An 18,596-nucleotide genomic window follows, 5' to 3' on the forward strand; every position below is an offset into this window, starting at 1 on the left:
CAAAACCATTTTCCGTATACAGGGAGATAGGTCTCATCTGGATCACAGAATCCTTCCATATGGACAAAACTGTCTGAGAAAGGATAAAATGCTTTGTGTCTGCCATTTGATGGGGACATGAAATACACCCAGCTGGAAGGCAGAATTTAGTGGGAGAGTAGAGTATCTCTGGAACGCTAATATCTGGGTCTAGTTGTTGGGGAAACTGTTTCCAGAACACTAGAAACGAGATGTGTGCATGTTTGCTAAGTCGCTTCAGTAGTGTCCAACTCTTTGAGACCTTATGGATTGTAGCCCATCAGGCTCCTCTCTCCATGGGATTCTCCAGGCAAGAATATTGAAGTGGGTTCCCATGCCCTCCTCCGGAGAATCTTCCTGACCCAAGGAGCGTACCTGCATCTCCTGTAGCTCCTGCATTGCAGGCAGATTCTCTACTGCTGAGTCACTGGGGAAGCTCACAGAAATGAGATGGGGTTCATCATACTAGAAGTCAGAATTGGAAAATTAGATCATATTCTGGGAAGATTTTACAGGCTTTGGGGCTGGTGTGTATGTCTTACTCCGATGGAGTCCTTGACTCTGCTGACCATAATATTCTTTAGAATCTTTACCACCAGTTCCTTCTTGTGCTGAGTAGAACTAAGAAAAAAGGACTTTGGGCCAGTCTTAGAGGAAGGTTTTAAAGTGGCAGGAGAGACTTCCCAGGTAGCTCAATGGTAAAGAATCCACCTACCAATGCAAGAGACACAGGAGATGCAAGTTTGATCCCCGGGTGGGGAAGATCCCCTGGAGTAGGAAATGGCATCCCACTCCAGTATTCTTGCCTGGGAAATCCCATGGCTACAGTCCATGGGGTGGCAAAGGGTCAGGCACCACTGAGCACACCCACACATGGCATTGACAGCAGAGATCACAGCAAGACCAAGACTGTACAGAGAATGGGGTTTAGGTGACAACTGCCAGATTTACTTCCAGGGTTTTTTCAGAAGGGTCAACTAATGAAGACTCAGTTGTTCAAGGGCCCTGAGTGTCTTTCCCTCAAAGGAAAATTGACTGATCCCTTACTGAAACAACTGAGTTATCTGCTAGTGGATGCTGGAAGGGCTGGAAGGGGGAAAGACTGACTTGAGGGGCCAATGCTGAGGTTAGTATTGAGATGGGGGAGGAAGGAGGCAGGAAATCAGAGGCTAACACCTCCTTATTCAAACTGCAGTCCCTGAACCAAAGGATTGGCACCATAGTGTATATTTTAATGAAATCTCCCAGAGATTAGTCAATATTGTGTAAACCACTCGGGGCTAGTGGCTAGAGACTGAGGAAGACAGGGTAGGTATGAAGATGACAACTAGTAGGCCTTGGTATCTTGATATTTTTGGAGAAAGAGGTGACTCAAATATAACTCTGAGATTACAGATCTGGGAAGTTAAAGAAGACAAGTGATGTTCCAATACTCATTTACCTACAACTGATAGTCCAAGAATCATCATGTCTATTAATTAAAGCAGTAAGTCCACTGACAGATCACAAGTTTTGTTCTGTTTCCAAGCTTGATAAAGTATTATTTTTTATGCATTTGAGGATGATCAGATTGCCTTCTTCTGCCCAATAAATCAAATAGGCTGTACTTACTCATATTAATGTTTCTTTTTATTATTTAATCAAGGTTTTCTTCCTATGCATTTTTTTTCTTTTTTTCTATGCATTTTTATGTAGCCGTGGACATTGCTAATTATTAAGCTGGCAAGCAAGGAGCCAGCTTTCTCAGTGTGCAACCTGTCCAGTTATAATTAGATAGCAGGAGGGTTGCACCTGTGCTCTGACACAGCCCCTAGGATGGTACTTAGTTTCAGTTCAGTTCAGTTCAGTTCAGTCGCTCAGTCGTGTCCGACTCTTTGCGACCCCATGAATCGCAGCACGCCAGGCCTCCCTGTCCATCACCAACTCCCGGAGTTCACTCAGACTCACAACCATCGAGTCAGTGATGCCATCCAGCCATCTCATCCTCTGTCATCCCCTTCTCCTCCTACCCCCAATCCCTCCCAGCATCAGAGTCTTTTCCAATGAGTCAATTCTTCGCATGAGGTGGCCAAAGTACTGGAGTTTCAGCTTTAGCATCATTCCTTCCAAACAAATCCCAGGGCTGATCTCCTTCAGAATGGACTGGTTGGATCTCCTTGCAGTCCAAGGGACTCTCAAGAGTCTTCTCCAACACCACAGTTCAAAAGCATCAATTCTTTGGTGCTCAGCTTTCTTCACAGTCCAACTCTCACATCCATACATGACCACTGGAAAAACCATAGCCTTGACCAGATGGACCTTTGTTGGCAAAGTAATGTCTCTGCTTTTTAATATGCTATCTAGATTGGTCATAACTTTCCTTCCGAGGAGTAAGCGTCTTTTAATTTCATGGCTGCAATCACCATCTGCAGTGATTTTGGAGCCCAAAAACACAAAGTCTGACACTGTTCCCACTGTTTCCCCATCTATTTCCCATGAAGTGATAGGACCAGATGCCATGATCTTCGTTTTCTGAATGTTGAGCTTTAAGCCAACTTTTTCACTCTCCTCTTTCACTTTCATCAAGAGGCTTTTCATCAAGAGGCTTTTCCAGTAAGAACGGTCTGGAATCCAGAGCTATAAGAGGAATAGAACAGCCTCTGTGGGTTCCTCATGTATCACCCAGGAATACTGCACTGACTGACTCCAGGTCCTTTGTTAAATGAAAGAGTAGAGAATGAGAAAGACTGCTGCCTTTCCATTAGTAAGTGGATACGGCACCCTCTCGGGGCTCATGTGTCAGGCTTGTGTCCAATGGCTGACAGTTTCAATAACTCATCCATGTTCTGGCTACTCGATACTGAGGTAGGAGATAGATGGGGGCCTGCCCTGAGCAGCTGGGATTTGTCAAGTGGAGTATATTGAAGCTTTGTTTTCTCCGACCCACCAAAGACCAAGTGAGTGGCAGGAGCTGAGCTCTGAGAAGGAGCAAACAGATAAAACAACCACATCTATCACTCCTGAGATCAAGGAAACCTCCCCAATTCCACGTGTGCAAGAAAACTCCTTGGGGGTCAAAAAGGGAGGGAGTGTCACCCCGTACTAGAGAGTAATGTCACACTCCCATTAGTCTTGGCACTGGAATCCGTCTTGGCAAAAAGATATGCACGCATATCAGGAGGGCGCTAAGACAGGTCAGGTGTGGGAAAGAAGCGAGAGGAAAACAAAGACCTGGAAGAACTGCCCTACATGCATGGTTTAAATCTTGTCTTGTTGAGAATGCCTGCACTCCTTCCTGGGTGTGTATTTCTGTCTTGCTTCAGTCTTAAATAAATAAATGAACTGTTTCTTTGTGTCCTTTCCCACATGTTGCGCTGAATCTCAAAAAATAAACTTGGCACCTGTTTTTGCCTCCTTAAAACATTCTTGTTACAACAGGGGCAACAGCCAGGGCACCTTTGCCTACCTTGCCTCTGGTGGAGTAGCTGCTATGATTCCTGGTTCAATTCTTGGGCAGGTCATCAAGACCACTCACTGTTGTCTCGCCCAAAACAATACTAGCTGGGAGGATATTTTCAAACATCCCTAGAACTGAGCACCTCTTTCCATTTCCACCCCACTGTGTTCCCTCATTGTACAGAAACTAGCGTGCTCGCCCTTTCTCTCCCATGTGCGGGTGAAAACGGCACCAGTGAGCCGTCTCAACCTCTCCTCATCACCTGCTGATGCTAAGTCGCTTCAGTCGTGTCCGACTCTGTGCGACCCCAGAGACGGCAGCCCGCCAGGCTCCCCCGTCCCTGGGATTCTTCAGGCAAGAACACTGGAGTGGGTTGCCATTTCTTTCTCCAATTCGTGAAAGTGAAAAGTGAAAGTGAAGTCGCTCAGTCATGTCCGACTCTTCGCGACCACATGGACTGCAGCCCACCAGGCTCCTCCGTCCATGGGATTTTCCAGGCAAGAGTACTGGAGTGGGGTGCCATTGCCTTCTCCTCATCACCTTGCTACTTCCAAATCGGAATTTCTCATTCACACCAAGAACAATGTTCTCTGAATCTTTTTCTCTCTGGACCAAGGGAGAGAATGCAGTTCTTTTCTGTCTGCTAAAGCTAGAGGATGATGAAAGGTGGACATGTTGTTCTTCGTAATGTGTGGCTTATTCTCAAGGAAAAACAGTAACTCAAGTGAATATCAGTGCTTGAGATGCTGAGTGGCTCCAGCCAGTCTCTTCTGTAGCTATTTCAGAGTGAGCTCAGGGGCCCGCTGCTTCCTTTATAACACCAGGAACCTCTCTGCTTCTCAGATGCTATCATTTCCCATCACAGGCTCCAAACTGGTAGCCCAAAGGCTAGATCTGGCCCATAAACATGTTTAGCTTGGACTACAGTGTTTCTACAAAAACTGAGCCAAAGTTTAAAAATAGGGACACTTCACATTCCTTGTATGATAAAAATCAGCTGGAACTGGCTAGTGACCACCTCACACCCAGGGTTCCACAGTTTCCATCATTCCCTCCCATATCGCTGAGGACAAGGCTGAGCATTTGTGAGATAGTAGAAAAAAATAGAGATTATTCTCAGCCCCCAATTCCTGGTGCAGAGCCCCTAAAACTCTTGCAATTTCCTAACTAATAAGAACACTAGGAGTATTTTTTCCAGTATTTGGTCTTTGACCCTGTCTCTGACACAGGGCTCCTAAAGCCCCTGGATTTTCCTGGGTGACAGCAGTATCTCTTGTTCCAGTGAGGTGACTCTGGGTGGGCTCCTGGATGCGGGCAAGTCACCAGGCAAGACCTTATTCAATGCCTGGTTTCATTTACTGATGCTTGTACTTGCTATGTTATTTTTCTTGAAGTAGATAAATATTTATCTGGGCCCGTGCCTTTATTAAGAGTGAGATAGCAGAGACTTCCCCGGTGGTCCAGTGGCTAAGACTCCTTGCTCCCGATGCAGGAGCCCAGGGTTCTAGATCACTGGTCAGGTAACTAGATCCCACATGTTGCAACTAAGACTGCACACAAATAAACTTTTTTTAAAAAAAAAAAAGAGCGGGAGAGCAAAAGATAAACTGAGAATTATATTTTAAGGAAAACAGGAATGCACAAAATTCTTTTTGAACTTGAGGAATATTCTTGCATCTTCAGTATGCAAACCCTATGCATGTGTTAAAACATAACCAAAAACCCTGGTGACTGTCTGGGCTCTTGGGTCAATTGAATGAGTGACCTTCTTCATCTCCTAGATTTAGACTAGCAACCAATTTGCCAGTGACAAAAACTAAAATAAGTTTGCAAAACCACCTTGACATAGTGCATAAGTTATGTCAACAAAAATGTGCCTTGAACTGGAGGAGTCAGCTGTGTTCGGTGGAAAGTGTTCAGTGGAAAGTGTCATGATATCACTGTGTCTGCCTTTCTGGGGGAAAACCTGACTTCAGCTAAACTTCAATCAGGAAATAATTCTTCATGTCAAAAGCAGCAGAATAAAAGTATCTACCACCCTCCCCCACACCCATAGCATATATGGTGACTGAAAGAGATTGCTGACTTTGATAGTCTGTTTGCTCTGGTATAATAACGTACCACAGGCTTTGTTTATTTATGTCTCGTGTTACTGGAGCTGAAAGTCTGAGGTCAGGTTGCCAGCAAGGCCTGGTTCTGGCAAGAGCACTCTCAGGGTTGCAGATGACCGACTTCTCATTGTATCTTCACTTGGTGGAGAGCAGAGAGGAGAAGCAAGCTCCTCAGGACTCCTATAAGGATACTAATCCCATTCGTGAGGGCTCCAGCCTCATGACCTCAGCTGCATGCATGCTGAGTTGCTTCAGTTCAGTTCAGTTCAGTTCAGTTTAGTCGCTCAGTCATGTCTGACTCTTTGCGACCCCATGAATCGCAGCACGCCAGGCCTCCCTGTCCATCACCAACTCCTGGAGTTCACTCAGACTCACTCCATCGAGTCGGTGATGCCATCCAGCCATCTCATCCTCTGTCGCCCCCTTCTCCTCCTGCCCCCAATCCTTCCCAGCATCAGTCTTTTCCAATGAGTCAACTCTTCGCATGAGGTGGCCAAAGTACTGGAGTTTCAGCTTTAGCATCATTCCTTCCAAAGAAATCCCAGGGCTGATCTCCTTCAGAATGGACTGGTTGGATCTCCTTGCAGTCCAAGGGACTCTCAAGAGTCTTCTCCAACACCACAGTTCAAAAGCATCAATTCTTCAGTGCTCAGCCTTCTTCACAGTCCAACTCTCACAACCATACATGACCACAGGAAAAACCATAGCCTTGACTAGACAAACTTTTCTAAAACCAGCTTGAACATCAGGAAGTTCACGGTTCACATATTGCTGAAGCCTGGCTTGGAGAATTTTGAGCATTACTTTACTGGCATGTGAGATGAGTGCAATTGTGCGGTAGTTTGAGCATTCTTTGGCATTGCCTTTCTTTGGGATTGGAATGAAAACTGACCTTTTCCACTCCTGTGGCCACTGCTGAGTTTTCCAAATTTGCTGGCATATTGAGTGCAGCACTTTCACAACATCATCTTTCAGGATTTGAAAGAGCTCAACTGGAATTCCATCACCTCTTCTAGCTTTGTTCGTAGTGATGCTTTCTAAGGTCCACTTGACTTCACATTCCAGGATGTCTGGCTCTAGGTCAGTTATCACATCATCGTAATTATTCATCGTAGTTGTTTCAGTCATGTCCAACTCTGGGCAACCCTATGGACTGAAGACCCCCCAGGCTCCTCTGTCCATGAAATTCTTCAAGCAAGAATACTGGAGTGGGTTGCCATGCCCTCCTCCAGGGGATCTTCCAGACCCAGGGATTGAACTCGCGTCTCCTGTGTCTCCTGCATCCGAGGGCAGATTCTTTACCACTAACACCACCTGGGAATCCTCTTGACCTCAGCTAGTCCTAATCATGTTTCAAATGCCCCACCTCTTAATATTTTCTATGGAGGGAGGGTTTTAACATATGAAATTTGGAGGAGCTCAGACCTGCAGTCCATAACGTTGACCCTTGCCTGCCCAGGGTAGAGAGAAAAGCAGTTGCACCTTGCAAACGGAGAACAAATCTACCTGAAATGTGTTTAACAGCAGCTCAAAGTTTTAAAGCACATCTGTAGATTCCCACCTGAGAAGAAAGCAAGCGACAAAAAATAAAATGTTAACTTCAAGTGTATCAGCAGCCCTGGGAATTGCAATATTGCAGGGGGAGACAATCAGCAGGACCTCACAGAGGAAAACTCCAGACCATATCAGAACAGGGCAATTCCCTTGTCTGAGATACCTTGTCCGTTCCCACCCCTCAACAACAGTTGTTGAGCAGAAGGAATCAGAAATTGCTAGACTGTCCATGATGGGGTGCCAAGTGCAGCAGAGGCTGTTTCTATATGTATTAGTCCGGAAGGGAGTGGGTGCGGGGCGGTGGAGATGGCCAGCATTTTTACTTTCCAGGAAGAGCCCCCAAGGGCAAAGGAAAGTGGGAGGTGTCCGCTGTTCTGCACCCCCGCACCTTCCAGAGCTGTTTTCAGAGGGAGAGGCAGGAAAGGTTCACGGCAACAGAGGAAACTGCTGCTGTGATAGCCCTGATGCCCTTTTGAGGTTCCACACTTTGGGCATCTCTCTTAGATTGAGATGGATCTACTGCCAGCTGCTGTAGGAAAGAGCCCCTAAGAAGAGGCCAGTGAGCAGGGAGGGAGAGGCTGGGGAGCCGCGTTTACAGCGTGGAGAGGAAGGGAGGGCTGCCATCGCCTGGAACAGAGCTAAGGCCGACCTTACCCCCGCACCCCCCACCCCACCACCCCCCCACCCCCCCACACACACGGGGCAGAGAAACACCCCCGGGGGTGGGACATGAGGGTGTGGGACATGAGGGATGCACACACAGGTTAATTAAAAGAGTTTATGGGGAAAAGTAGATACATGTACAACTGAATCACCTTGCGGGACACCCGAAACTAAAACAGCACCGTTCATCAACTGTATGTGCGCATGTGCTGAGTGGTTTCAGTCGTGTTCGACTCCTTTCAACCCTCTGGACTGTAGCCCGCCAGGCTCCTCTGTCCATGGGACTCTCCAGGCAAGAACACTGGAGTGGGTTGCCTTTCCCTCCTCCAGAGTATCTTCCCAACCCAGGGAATGAACCTGCGTCCCTTATGTCTCCTGCATTGGCAGGAGGGTTCTTTACCACTAGCGCCACCTGAGAAGCCCCAAGTATGGTCCAATATCAAATAAAAATTGAAAAAATAATAATTAGTTAATTTTAAGAAAAGAAACTATAGCCAAAAAAAAGGAAAGAGCTGTAACCTCCGATCCATCCAGAGTTGGGGCACTGCCAACCCAGGCATCATTTCACCAGTAAGGGTCACACTGAAATAATGGGCAAGTGTCCCCAGCCTGTGGGGGGTCAGATTTGAGAGCACACCACACTTAAAGTGACCATGGTTTGAGACAGAGGTGGTTATTTTCATCTCTCTCTCTCCTTTTGGTTTAAGGAGGCCCCTGATGCTCCTAGTCAATGCACCAAGTGATGAGTTTTGAGTTGGTCTTGGGCAGAGATACTGTGTTTTTTGCTAATAAGAGTAAGTAACTGGGCCCACAGAGCTGCATGGTCCAAGTGAACCATGATGATTAAATGCATATGGTTTTCACTCCATCACACAGATTCAGTCTTTTTTTACAAAGCCCCTGGCTGTTTTCCGTGACTTTGAGTTGAAGGAAAAGCAAGACCTGGACAGTTGCAGACAAGACTCTGGCACTCGGCGGGGGTGAATCAGGTAATTGGCCCTGTCTCACAGTTTCTGCCTTGATGAGTCTGTTTCTGTCAGGATTACAGTGCAGTCCGCTTGCTCGTGTGTATGAGATGGGGCTAAGAGGGCTGAGGGTGAATGGCAGTGGAAGGAAATCTGTTGGTTGTCCATAAGGGAAGTGGTCACTTGGCTGGGAGAGGGTGTCTTGCAGCAGGCACATCTCTTTGTCCTTGAGGCTAGGCTTGGGCAGGGAGCATGTGCCCATCTCCTGGGTGGCAGTAGCCCTGGAGATGGACCACAGGGCACAGAAGCAAGTGCAGGAGAGGGAGTGACTCCTTTCTACCCCCTGCTTCACACTGTGGGGAGCCTTGGGCTTGGGAAGCATGCCCAGTGCTCAGGTGAACCTCAGAAGGTTCCAGAGTGTTCCAAGTATGACTTTCAAGTGAGCACACACTGGCACAGCTTGAAATAGCAGATAATAAGCATTAATCTCTCTAATAAATTCATTAGTCAGCCACCTGGTCTTGAAAGGGGTTTGTACACTCAGATCATAAATTAAACCCTGGTTAGACATTAACCTTTTCCAGCGTGGCTCAGCAAATCTCCTAGGAGCTCTAATGGGATCAAAAGTTTCTTCAGTCTTCCATAAGGTCCTGCTTCCCTTTGCCTAATTAACCAGATATGAAACTTCATAGTATACTTTATGATAAAGTTTTTTTTTTTAAATAAAGGTAAGTGAAAGTGGAGAGTGAAAAAGTTGGCTTAAAGCTCAACATTCAGAAAACGAAGATCATGGCATCCAGTCCCATCATCTCATGGTAAATAGATGGGGAAACAGTGTCAGACTTTATTTTTTGGGCTCCAAAATCACTACAGATGGTGACTGCAACCATGAAATTAAAAGACACTTACTCCTTGAAAGGAAAGTTATGACCAGCCTAGATAGCATATTCAAAAGCAGAGACGTCACTTTGCCAACAAAGGTCCATCTAGTCAAGGCTATGGTTTTTCCTGTGGTCATGTATGGATGTGAGAGTTGGACTGTGAAGAAGGCTGAGCACCAAAGAATTGATGCTTTTGAACTGTGGTGTTGGAGAAGACTCTTGAGCGTCCCTTGGACTGCAAGGAGATCCAACCAGTCCATTCTGAAGGAGATCAACCCTGGGATTTCTTTGGAAGGACTGATGCTAAAGCTGAAACTCCAGTACTTTGGCCACCTCATTCGAAGAGTTGACTCATTGGAAAAGACTCTGATGCTGGGAAGGATTGGGGGCAGGAGGAGAAGGGGGCGACAGAGGATGAGATGGCTGGATGGCATCACTGACTCGATGGACATGAGTCTGAGTGAACTCTGGGAGTTGGTGATGGACAGAGGGGCCTGGCGTGCTGCGATTCATGGAGTTGCAAAGAGTCAGACACGACTGAGCGACCGAACTGAACTGAACTGAATGTCTACATCTAACTTCTAGGGTTTGGGGACTCCTTGATGGCTCAGATGGTAAACAATCTGCCTGCAACACAGGAAGGAGACCCAGGTTTGACCCATGGGTTGGGAAGAGCCCCCAGAGAAGGGAATGGCTACCCACTCTAGTATTCTTGCCAAGAATCCCATGGACAGAGGAGTCTGGCAGGCTACAGACCATGGGGTCGTAAAGAGTCGGACACGACTGAGCAACTAAGCACACATGCTCTAGGGGCATATTTACTGCAAAGACTGAAATGTGCACAGTCACTCGGGGTCCTGTGTGCCTGGGCACAGTCTTCCACAGTGCATCTTTGTAGGGAGATGGGAAGAACTCCATCACACGGTGCTGAAGGTTGGGGTGAGCTCCCCTCCTGCCCAGGGCAGTGGCCCCTTGGTCCCAAAGGCCAACCCTCTGTACAGATGTCTGTCTCTCTGGTTGATTTGGGGTGTAGTGCCGTATCTCCCTATTGGGCTTTTCAAAGTGTAATTGTGCATTACCCAGCTGAGGCTCTGCATTCTCCATGCACAGAGCACCGTGGATGAGCAAAGTGCAGAAGTACAGTGGACTGCTGGCGAAGGGCTTTCTAGACCCTTCCAGTGACTCCTCTCCTCAACTCTTAGTCTTGTCCTCCCCTGCCTGTGCCGCCCGCCATCTGAGAAAACCCCCACCCTGATCTACTCCCGCATGCTCTCCGCTTTCATCCAAATCACCGCCTATCTCTGCTGTTCTGCCTCATCTCAACCCCTAATCTCTGCCCCTCCTAATACTACCTTCAATCTCTGCTCTTTACGGGGACTCTCCAGACACTCCCTTGTGCTTTCTCGTTTTCTCTCTACTTCTCTTGTCACTCAGCCATCAGAGGTACAGGGTCTCCAGATAATAGATGTGGACTTTGAAATATTTCAGAATTTATGTCTTCTGGGGTGCTGACATCCACCACCGATTATCAAATGAGAGCTGTGATGACATGCTGAGTCCTGTGATGGGTATGACTCTAGATTCTGGAGATACAGAGGTGAACGAACCAGAAAGCATCCTCACCTCCTCTAGCTGACTTCTGGGTCATATTGGTTTGTTTAAACCAATTAACCAGCCTGTTTAGGTTTAGGTTAAACCTAATAGGTTAAAACCTATTAAATAAAAATCAGATCAGATCAGATCAATCGCTCAGTCATGTCCGACTCTTTGCGACCCCATGAATCCCAGCACGCCAGGCCTCCCTGTCCATCACCAACTCCTGGAGTTCACTGAGACTCACGTCCATCAAGTTGGTGATGCCATCCAGCCAAATAGGTTAAATTAAATAACCAGACTAATAGGTTTAAACAGTCTATTGGTTTGTTTAACCATTGATCATTGCCAAATCTTGGGCATTTTTTATTACAGCTCCTTGAGAGGAACACAGTGAGACTTTCATTTACAAACATACATGAAAAAAATGAGGGTAGAGAGATTTTTTTCAGTGTGTCTTCACATATGCGTGAAGAGGACACATGTCCTGGTATTCTACTGAGAATGGCTTCCCAGGTAGCTCAGCGGTAAGGAATCCGCCTGCCAATGCTGGAGATGCAGGTTCGGTTCCTGGGTGGGAAAGTTCCCCTGGAGAAGGAAATGGCAACCCACTCCAGTATTCTTGCCTGAAGAATCCCATGAACAAAGTAGCCTGGCAGGCTACAGTCCATGGGGTTGCAAAGAGTTGGACATGACTTAGCAACTAAACAACAACACAACAACTGAGAATGTAATTGTCAACAAAAGAAAGATGGGCAGTTCTCTGGCTGTCCAGTGGTTGAGGCTTTGCCTTCCAATGCAGGGGTTGCAGGTTAGATCCCTGGACAGGGAGCTAAGAGTCCACATGCCTCTGGGCCAAAAAACCAAAAAATATAAAACAGAAGCAATGTTGTAACAAATTCAATAAAAAATGGTCCACATTTTTTAAATCTTTAAAAAATTAGAGAAATTTTTTTTAAAAAGGAAGGTGAACAAGTGTTTAGATAGTTCATGATATCCTGCTGATGGATTTGCCCTTCCAAAGAATCTGTAATACAAGTTAAAATCCCTTTCATCTGGAAAACTATCTTCTTTTACACAGATAAATACATTTATCTATACTCATAACTGACAGACTAAGCACAGCACAGCACACACCCTTCTTATCATTTTTCAAAAAATGCATATGCATCTTATTTTTCCATATTTTGCATACAAAAACATAAGTTTTTAAAGGCAGAGGACACAAGAGGGTACAGAGGTATTTTCAGTTCTTTGGTCTGCTAATTGTGTGAACTCAGAGGTGTAGTCAAACATTTAAGGATTTGTGTAGCCAGGCCCCGACCAGTCAGAACAAGCATAGTCTTATCAGCATGTACCAGCTGAATACAAGTCTCCCAGTGACCTCAGGATACTGTCTTCTCTCAACTAAAGGGGAACGGATTAGTTTCTATATTCACATTAGTATTCTGTAGACAAATATGCATGTGTGCATGCTAAGACATTTCAGTTGTGTCTGACTCTTTGCGACCCCCTGGACTGTAGTCTGCCAGGCTCCTCTGTCCATGGGATTCTCCAGGCAAGAATAGTGGAGTGGGTTGCCATACCCTCTTCCAGGGGGTCTTCCCCATCCAGGGATCGAACCAGCATCTCCTGCATTCGCAGGAGGGCTCTTTACCACTAGCGCCACCTGGGAAGCCCAGACAAATATGACCTCAAGGTATTTTGTTTTGCTTTTGGCCAGCCCACTATTTTTGAAGACCATAAAGAGTGTGGGTTTCCCAGTTTGCTACAGGCCCCAGTGCTCTCTACTGTGTTTTCACAACTGCGTTGTACACATTTGTGTAACCAGCCATCGTGGCTGCCCGGCCCACAGTGGCCTCTGAGTTTGCAGTCACTGAGCTGGAGGCTTTGCTGGGTCCCCTTTCAGTGCTTGTTCTTCCTCACCACCCTCTGAGTGTTTGCTGTTTCTCCAGGACTCAGTCACCACCATGGGCGGTAGGGCTGAGTGCCTGCCTGCCTTGAAGATGTCTCTGAGGCACCTCTCCTTCTCCTCTCCATGATCTGGGTCATAGGTTCTGTTTAACTTTATTAGAGGGGGGATGAGCATATCAGAGACAGATACTTTAACTGATTGAAATTCAAAATGTAGACCAAAAGGGAAGAGTGCTAGTGTTCGTCACTCAGCCATGTCTGACTCTTTGCAACCCCATGGGCTGTAGCTCATCATCGGATTCTCCAGGCAAGAGTACAGGAGTGGGTAGCCATTGTCTTCTCCAGGGGATCTTCCCAACCCAGGGATCAAACCCGGACTGCTGGAAGATTCTTTACTGTCTGAGCCAGCAGGGAAGCCCAGACAAAAAAGGAATATGGACACAAAACCCTTACCCTCTCCTTGAGTATCCAGAGCAGCATAACCTGCCTGTGGACAGTGAGACCCAGCTGCCCCTCACTGGCTGTACAGTGCCACTCAGAGACAGGCTGGCACGCGGGACCTTTGCTGCAGTGCTTGCGCCTGGACAAACGTCTCCTCAGGCCACAAAATACAAAGACACGAGAAAGGATTAAAAATAACTGCATGCATGTACAGTTGGGTCAAACTATGGACAACAAGATACAGAAAGACCCCAAACCACCAAATGCCACTTCTGAAGACCTGGGAGAAAAACCAGGGGGCCGTGAGCAAAAGCAGGTACTATGCATGTTGCCTGCACTCAACAGCATTAAAGCGGTGGGCAGACCAATAAGCCACCCCTCCATCCCCACCCCTGGATCCACCGTTCCCCTCACCCCATGCTCCATGTAAGGAATCAGCTCACCTCCCCTTGGGGAGTGAGCAAGGGAACCTATCTCTTGTTACCACTCCCCTTTGCTGCAGCAGGGGCCCCTATAAAGCCTTGCCTGAATTTCTTGTCTAGCCTCTAATCAATTTCTATTTAAATATACATATTTATTTACTTTATTTCTGGCTGTACTGGGTCTTCGTTGCTGCACCCGGGCTTTCTCTAGGTGGAGAGTGGGGGCCACTCCTCGCTGTGGGGACAGGCTTCTCTCTATGGTGGCCTCTCACATTGCAGAGCATGGGCTCTAGAACACAGGCTTAGTAGGTGCACGGGCTTAGTTGGTATATGGTATATGGAATCTTTTCCCGCACCAGGGATGGAACCCATGTCACCTGCATTGGCAGGCAGATTCTCAGCCACTGGACCATGAGGGAAGTCCTCTAATCAATTTCTATTGATTAAGGAGGCCAAGAATGCTGGTCAGTAAACTTTAGGACAGAGAGCAGAACTCAACTGCAAGATCATAATGAATTACTGGTCTGGTTTGGCCCACTTCTCAGGGTACAGTTTCCAAGGCTGAAGATGAAAAGGAAAGAAGGAAACGGTCCAGATTCCTATCACTTAGGACCATGTTATCATGGTCTGAGGCACCGCCTTGGGGCAGCACAAGGTCACTCTCAAATCTTAAAAAAATTGTTTCTCAAAAAGTATTCCATGGACTACCTGTAATGGCAGAGTGAAATACTGGGCTTCTCAGGTGGCGCTGTGGTAAAGAATCCACCTGCCAATGCAGGAGACACAGGAGACGCAGGTTCTATCCCTGGGTCGGGAAGATCCCCTGGAGGAGGAAATGGAAATTCATTCCTATTTTCTTGCCTGGAAAGTTTCATGCACAGAAGAGCCTGGCAGGCTACAGTCCGTGGGGTTGCAAAGTGTCATACACGCCTGAGAGACTGAGCACACACATCCTAGCTCTGCACCAGGTCCCCGTGACCCACCTCAGAGTCTGCCTGCAGCTACGATCCATGGTTCTCTGTGTTTCTCTCTCCACTAGTCTGCCTTGGGGCTTTCCTGGCTTCAAAGGAACAGCTAAATGGCAGCAAATTCATACCCAGCAAGTCCACTCTTTAACAATAAAGAAGAGGCATAGGAGTAAACGCCCAGTCTCACCTGTCTTCCATAGGGCAATTCTAAGGCATGTTCCTCAAGGTTCCTTAGAGGGTCCCCAGTGGAACTGAGCCCTGGTTGTCTTGCTCGTGAAGGCATACTTCCCCACTTCATGTGCTTTCTCTCTTGTTTGTGCTTCTCCGTCACTCTAATGAAATCGTTTACATGTTCATTATTAGTGTCTGCTTTCGGGGAACTCAGATTAGGAGCCTCACCTCAGAGGAGCACCAGTAGTCATGGTGGGTAAGACACTCTGGGGTCACCTGCCTGGGTGCATGCACATTCAGGCCCCACCAGTAACTAGCGAAGTAGTTATTAACCGTTCTGAGCATCAGTTTCCTCACTGGCAGAAGGGGATTAATGATCATGGCTACCTCATATTAACTCAGATTAACTGAGTCCACACAAGGAAAGTGCTCATAATAGTGTCTGGCCCATAGTGAACGGATAATACATACTTGCTATTATTATTATCTAATAAATTAGTTTCTTGGGTGGGGCTCAGAAATGTGCTTTGTAAATAAGCTTACCTAGTGATTCTCATGCACAGTGAAATTTAAAACCATTGAACTAGAGACACACTCCAGGCATTTCTGTTCACAGAGAAAAGAGTTGAAGAAACCTAGTCTACCCCACACAGTAAGCAGCCAAAGGACATCTTTTACATGGAAATCCTTCAAGTAAAATAAAAAGCTGAGCCACCATTCAGGACACTAGAGAAGACAATGGCAGGAGGGTCCACCTTGGGGTTCATCCTTGGGGCTGAATTCATCTGCTTTTCATGCCTTGGTTTTAGTTGCATTCGCATTCCCACATTAGGCAAAATGAGTTCTAAAACACATTAGTTCTTTTAACCCAGTGGTTCCCAAAGTCTGGTCAGACCAGTAGCATCAGCATCACCTGGGAGTTTATTAGAAATGCAACTCTCACACTGCAGTGCTGTTCACAATAGCCAAGACACGAAAACAACATACATTTCAAACGGGGAATGGATGAAGCTGTGGTACATATATATTGGGTGGGCCAAAAAGTAAATTTGGGGGTTTCTGTAAGATGGTATAGAAAACCCCAAATAAATTTTTTGGCCAACTCAGTATGCTGAAATATTACTCAGCCATATAAAAATGCAGTAATGCCATTTGCAGCAACACAGATGAACCTGGAGATGATCCTATTAAGTGAAGTAAGTCAGACAAAGACAAAAATATGATATTGCTTATATGTGGCATCTTAAAAAAGTGATAGAAAACAGAAACAGACTCAGATCTCAAAATCAAGATTATGTCTACCAAAGAGGAAATGTGGGAGAAATGATAAATTAGGAGACTGGGATTAACATATACACCTGCTGTATATGAAATAGATAACTAACAGGACCTAATATATAACACAGAGAAGTCTACTCAATATTCTGTAATAATCTATAAGGGAAAAGAACCTGAAAAAGAATGGATGTATGTATATGTATGGCCAGTTCACTTTGCTGTACACCTGAAATTAAAACAACATTGTAAATATACTATACTCCAATAAAAATGTGAAAGAAAGAAAGGCAATTCTCTGGTCCCTCCCAGACCTCCTAAAGTTTAGCTCTGGGGTGGACCTGGTATTCTGTGCTATGTCAGCGCTCCAGGTGATGGTGATGTAGGCTAAAACTGGAGGGCCACTATTCTATATTAAGGAAATTAAACCTCTCTTCTTTCATTGCCAATGAGATACATGAGTCAGGATTTCTCCAGATGTGTTTATTTAAATCAGATACCAGCAAATATGGTTTTTAAAAAAATTAAATCTCAACCCTGCTTAGTAATGATCATGACTAATAGGGCCCCAAGGTAAGGCATCTAAGGGTAATACTTGTATTTGCAGGAACACTCCAGAGTTTTGCAACAGTAGGGATCTTAGAAAAATATAATTGCTTATTCATAATAAGTCCTATTTCTTAGATCCAGCTGGGCAAGGCATCTTACACATAGATGATTTTCTGGTATTTAGGCCCTTCTGGTCCAGAAAAAAATACAGAACAAACAAACAAAGAAATAGAAGAAATGGACAACATAGGAGACTTTGTGTTAACATTCAAGAGAAAAATTAGCTTAAATTATGAAGCAGAAAAAAGAATGAAATGGATGCTTGCTTTATTTAAAAAAATTCCCCTTCCAAAATGCTCACTGGGAGTAACAGTTATAGTCAAGTGCACCAATTTTTTATCTATCTTTGACTTTTTGGCCCATTTTCTGACTCATGACTAAAAGAATTTGAGAAAGAGGAGAACTGAGTTTTTCAGTTATTTCTGGGACATTTTAGAAGATCCCTACTATTACTGTTACATAACATTTATCAAATACAAAAATGGTTTCTGTGTATTTTCTTACTTTTCTTCCTCACATCATCTTTGTCATATATTATTCCCATTCTACAGATGAAGAAACGGAGGCACTGGAAAGTTAAATGACTCGTCTGAGGTTACAGATGATAAGGGAGATTCAAACCCAGGCAATCTGATTATATTGCTGCTAAATATTAAACCACGAGACAGCTATGATTAACAGACTATTTTTAGAATAAGTAAAAATAATTAGAACACTAGTTTTATAAAATACTAGGATAAATTTTTAATTTTTTTAAAATTTTGAGTAATTTTAGGTACAGAAAATTGGGGGAAATAATACAGAAAGTCCTGGTGTATCCTTTACCCATCTTCTGGAGACATCTTGCATAACCACCATCAGATCAGATCAGATCAGTCGCTCAGTCGTGTCCGACTCTTTGCAACCCCATGAACTGCAGCACGCCAGGCCTCCCTGTCCATCACCAACTCCTGGAGTTCACTCAGACTTACGTCCATTGAGTCAGTGATGCCATCCAGCCATCTCATCCTCTGTCGTCCCCTTCTCCTCCTGCCCCCAATCCCTCCCAGCATCAGAGTCTTTTCCAATGGGTCAACTCTTCACATGAGGTGGCCAAAGTACTGGAGTTTCAGCTTTAGCATCATTCCTTCCAAACAAATTCCAGGGCTGATCTCTTTCATAATGGACTGGTTGGATCTCCTTGCAGTCCAAGGGACTCTCAAGAGTCTTCTCCAACACCACAGTTCAAAAGCATCAATTCTTCGGTGCTCAGCCTTCTTCACAGTCCAACTCTTACATCCATACACGACCACATGAAAAACCATAGCCTTGACTAGACAGACCTTTGTTGGCAAAGTAATGTTTCTGCTTTTGAATATGCTATCTAGGTTGGTCATAACTTTCCTTCCAAGGGGTAAGCATCTTTTAATTTCATGGCTGCAGTAACCATCTGTAGTGATTTTGGGGCCTCCAAAAATAAAGTCTGACACTGTTTCCACTGTTTCCCCATCTATTTCCCATGAAGTGATGGGACCGGATGCCATGATCTTCGTTTTCTGAATGTTGAGCTTTAAACCAACTTTTTCACTCTCCACT

Source organism: Bubalus bubalis, chromosome 21 (genome assembly GCF_019923935.1).
Source record: "Bubalus bubalis isolate 160015118507 breed Murrah chromosome 21, NDDB_SH_1, whole genome shotgun sequence".
Lineage (NCBI taxonomy): Eukaryota > Metazoa > Chordata > Mammalia > Artiodactyla > Bovidae > Bubalus > Bubalus bubalis.